The sequence below is a fragment of the Orycteropus afer genome, unplaced genomic scaffold (genome assembly GCF_000298275.1).
Source record: "Orycteropus afer afer isolate SDZICR_OR568_19922 unplaced genomic scaffold, OryAfe1.0 scaffold00224, whole genome shotgun sequence".
Lineage (NCBI taxonomy): Eukaryota > Metazoa > Chordata > Mammalia > Tubulidentata > Orycteropodidae > Orycteropus > Orycteropus afer.
The window spans coordinates 768,934-774,278 of record NW_006921811.1 but is presented as its reverse complement, the minus strand read 5'-3'; positions in this window follow the sequence as shown (position 1 = coordinate 774,278).

Genomic DNA, 5,345 nt, shown 5'->3' with positions numbered 1-5,345 from the left:
AGTTGCTCCTTGGAAGGAAGACTGGACAATCTACTTCTGTAGAGATACCTCTTCAGAATCCTATAATATTTTCACTATTCCAAAAGAATCCTCATACCATGAATAGTCATTCTTTTTCCTCCCTTCACCTCTTCCCACCTCCCAGTTTCTGGTGACTACTAATATATTTTATGTCTGTGTGGATTTGCCTATTCTGGGAATTTCCTATAAATGGAACCATGTAACATGTAGCCATTTCTATCTGGCTTCTCATTAGCATAATTCTCTCAAAATGTATCTGTGCTATGCCATGTCTATTCTATATCATGTGCAGGACTTCCTCATATCTACACACTGCCAAACAATTTTCTTACCCCTGTTTCTCTGTTTTCCATTGTGTTGCCATTGTCCTTGAATAGTGAAAAAAGAACCAAGGACCATTTTAATATGGGCACGACACATTTATTACAAATAAAAAGCAAATGTATTGCACTCAAAACAAGTTTAAATATAGGCAAATGTAGGAAGAGTTGATTACTCACTCACACCATAGTGATATAGACAGAACAAACACACATACACATACACTTTGCCAAAGCAGCAATGCTCATATTTCAAATAGCACTTCTGCTTTCAGCAAAATGATATCAACAAACACTTGAATATGATGTTAATCCTTTAGTTTATGATGATTTTACACTCTTGTTTGTGATTAGTTTATAAATTTATTTTAGGATTTGTGCTGGAATGAACGTTACAAACATAAGGTGTTAATGAACTTGCATGGATAAATACTTAAGTTATATTATAATAAAATAATCCAAGGCTACACTGGAATGTACATGAGAAGGCTTTTCTTGCAGATGGAGTCAGTGCATGACTGAAGTTGGAGAAGCACTGCTCGCATACAGAAGCCAGGCAAAGCTCTTGGGGGACTTTCAGAAGGAGTTTATATGCAGGCTGAAGGCATGTCTTTAGGCCACAATGACAACATAAAGAGATGAGAGAGACTATCTCCCCATGAAGGCCAGGAAGCTGCATGCTACCAAAAGACAAATAAAACTCTTGGGTAGAAGCTAATTAAAAATAATGAGGAGAGGATGATTTTCTGCCAGGGAAATAAGTAAAGTGAGAGAACATTTGAGGGACTATTGTGAAGAGGACCAGCCCAGAAGGAAAAGGCCTGAATTAAAATACTGTTTCTCCCCAGCATTCAAGAAGTCTTGTTTTCTGCATAACTCAACTTGTTTGAGCCTCAGTTTCTTCAACTTGAAGACGTGTCCCTTGAAGATTTCTCCTGTGCATCAAATAACATTACAGAAGTGACAGTGCTTTTTTTCAGCCACAAAGCCCTGTGCATATGTTAGTAATGTGCTATGTTTCCTTGTATCAGATGACCACAAAAGATCTCTGGAAATGTTTCTGAGTCGGGGCCGACTCGACGGCACATAACAACAACAACAACAGGAAGTATTTTGGAACCAGGAAAATACCTACACAGACAATCCCGCCTAGGTTTGAATTATTTTGGCCTTGAGCAAGTTCTTGATCTTTCTGAGCCTCAGTTTCTTTGACTGTAAAGAGGAGGGAATGAAAATTACCTTCTGGGGCATGAAAGCATTATGTGTGTTAATATGTGCACTTCCTTTAGTCCCTTTGGGCTCAAATAGGAAAGTGATTCATTGGAACAATAAATATGTGTTTATAGTAAATGACACACATACTGATGAAGATAAAAGACCAAAGCTTCAGTATGGACTAAACCAGAACATAAAGAAAATGAAGAGGCTCACAACTGGACAGAAAAGCAACATCATGACAAATGGAGAAAACAAAGAAGTTGTCAAGGATTTCATTCTACATGGATCAACAATCAACACTCACGGAAGCAGCAGTCAAGAAATTAAACAATATCTTGCATTGGGAAAATGTTGCAAAAGACTTCCTGAAAGTGGTAGAAAGAAAAGATTCCTCTTTGAGGCCTAAGATGCACCTGATCTGACCCAAGCCATGGACTCTTCAATCACCTCATGAACCAAAATGAACTCACTACGATCAAGGCAGTTCTGACTCATAGCGACCCCTCCTTGACTTTCTGAGGTGGTGCAGAAGTAGATTGCCCATCTTCCCTTCCAAGGAGTGGCTGGTGGGTTTGGCAGGCATCTGGTTAGCAGTCAAATACCTTAGGCACTATGCCATCAGAGCTCCAATCACCTCATATACATACAAAATTTGGTCAGTTTTTTTTTTTTTTTTAAAGACAAGAACTGATGATTTGAGCTATGGTTATAGCTGAGAATATTGAACATACTATGGACTGCCAGAAGAGCAAACATATCAGTCTTAGAAGGAAAAACAACCAGAATGTCCCTTAGAAATGGTGGTGGAGAAACTGTCTTTTTTACTTTGGTCAGGTCTTCAGCAAAGACCAATCACTAGAAAAGGACATCCGGTTTAGTAAAGTAAACCAAAAACACCAAATGCATTGCCATCGAGTCAGATCCGACTCATAGCGACCCCTCCTTGGGTTTCTGAGGCAGTATCACTACAGAAGTAGATTGCCTAACCTTTTTCCAGAGAAGTGGCTGGTGGGTTTGAACCGCCAGCCTTCTGGTTAGCAGTCAAATGCCTTAGGCACTATGCCACCAGAGTGCCCCGAGTAAAGTAGGGGATCAGCAAAAACAAGGGAAACTTTAAGTTAGATGGATTGATAAAACAGCTGCAACAATGGACTCAAACCCACCAAGGATCACGAAGATGGTGCAGGATTGGACAGTGTTTGGTGTTACACATGGGATTCCCATCCGTGAGTCATACCTAATTCAATGGCAAGTATCCACAACAGCACAACTAAGGGACAATAATCTCAGATAAAGTCTGAGAGCAAATCTCATGAATGCTTGCATCTGGGAGAGTTGTTATCCAAACTGGCACCAGAGGCCTGAGCCTGAGGAGTTTATGGATCTTCTACTTAATGTGCATCTGCTGATGGGGTCGACTTCTCTTCCTACATATCTACTCACTTCTATCTCTAGCACCCAGCTTTCTTTGTTTACTTGGATTTAGTACTGTCTCTTAATTTCACTTAGTCTCTTGGGACATGGCTTCAGTTCAAGGCCTCCTCTCAACTTATGCCAACCTTATAATGGCCTTGTTTCTTCCATGTTTTCTGACTCCAAATTTGTGAGAAATTAGAGGTCCAGGTTCATCTTTTTCACACCAAGAATCTAGCTTTGTTGCTGTGATGTGCCATTGAGTCATCTCCAACTCACAGTGACCTTATGTACAACAGAATGAAACACTGACCAGTCCTGAGCCAACCTCACCATCCCTACTATATCTCAGCTCATTCATCTTTAGAGTCTCACCAACTCAGATGAAAATCTGCCTCCAATTTTTATTAACTCAGTGAATTTAAGACAACTGTTAAATTTCAGACTCTTAATTTTTTCATTGTCACACAAGGAAAGGGATAGTTCTCACCATCGGTGAGTTCAATCATTTAAGGAGGTAGCATATGGTCAAGAACCAGTGGAATTGAAAGAAAAGATCCTGGGTGTACTAAAGCCAATGGCAAAACAAACAAGGCTCCAGGAATTGATGGAATACCAATTGAGATGTTTCAACAAATGGATGAAGTGCTGAAAGTGCTCACTTGTCTATGCCAAGATTTGGAAAAAAAGCTATCTGGCCAGCTGACTGGAAGAGATTCATATTTTTGCTCATTCCTAATCAAAGTGATCCAACAGAATGCAGAAACTTTTGAAAATCATTAATACCACACACAAGTAAAATTTTGCTGAGAACCATGCAAAAATGTTTGCAGCAGTAAGTCAACTGGCAGAAATTCAAGCCAGATTCATAAGAGAATGTTGAGTGAGGGATGTCATTGCAGATGTCAGATGGATTTGGGCTGATAGCAGAGAATAACAGAAAGATATTTACCAGTGTTTACTGGCTATAGAGAGGCATTTGACTGTGTGAATAATAACTAATTACGAATAACATTGCAAAGAATGGGGATTCCAGAACATTTAATTGTGCTCATGAGGAACCCGTACATAGTCCAAGAAGCAGTCATTCAAACAGAACAAAGGGATACTAAATGATTTAAAATCAGGAAGGTTGTGCATCAGGGTTGTATCCTTCCACAATATTTATTCAATCTGTATGATGAGCAAATGATGCAAGAAACTGGACTCTCTGAGCAAGAATGTGCCATCAGCTGTGGAACAAGACTCATTAACAAGCTGTGATATGCAGATGGCACAATCTTGCTTGCTGAAAGGGAAGAAGACTTGGAGCCATTACTGATGAATATTAAAGACTACAGTCTGCAGTATGGATTACACCTCAACATAAAGAAAACACAATTCTCACAGCTGGACCAATAAGCAACATCATGATCAAGGGAGAAAAGTTTGAAATCGTCAAGGATTTTATTTTACTTTAATCCACTATCAATGCCCATGGAAGTAGCAGTCAAAAATAAAACAATGCATTGCATTGGGAAAATCTGCTATGAAAATACCTCTTTAAAGTGTTCAAAAGCAAGAATGTCACTTTGAGGACTAAGGTGTAAAGGACTCAAGTCATGGCATTTTTAATCACCTCATGGGCATGTGAAAACTGGGCAAAGGATAAGAAAGACTGAAGAAAAATGGATGCATTTGAATTATGGTGTCGGTGAAGAATATTAAATATACCATAGACTGATAGAAGAATGAACAAATCTGTCTTGGAATAAGTACAGCCAGAATGGTACTTAGAAGTAAGGGTGGCAAGGATTTATCTCTCATGTTGTTGTTGTTGTTATGTGCCATCGAGTCGGACCCGACTCATAGCGACCCCTCCTTGGGTTGCCGAGGTGGTATCACTAGGGAAGTAGATTGCCCAACCTTCCTTCCAAGGAGTGGCTGGTGGTTTGAACCTCCAGCCTTCTGGTTAGCAGTCAAGTGTCTCAGGCACTATGCTACCAGAGCTCCCTTATCTCTCATAGTACTTTGTAGATGTTATCAGGAGAGACCAAGCCTTGGAGAAAGATATGATTGTAAAGTAGAGGGTCAGCACAAAACAGAAAGACTTTCACTGAGATAGATTGACACAGTGGCTGCAACAATGGGTCCAAGTGTAGCAACAAATTGGAGAATGGTGCAGGACTGGTCAATGTTTCATTCTGTAGAACACAGAGTCACTATCAGTTGGGGCCAAATCAATGGTACCTAACAACAACACTCCCATTGGATTCCTGTGAGCAATAATTCAGGTTGTTGTTGTTAAGTAGTGTATGAGATTTGTTTAGTTTAGTATCTGGTATATATTGAGCATTAAAAAAAAAAAAATGCTATTCTTGTGATCATAGTCCC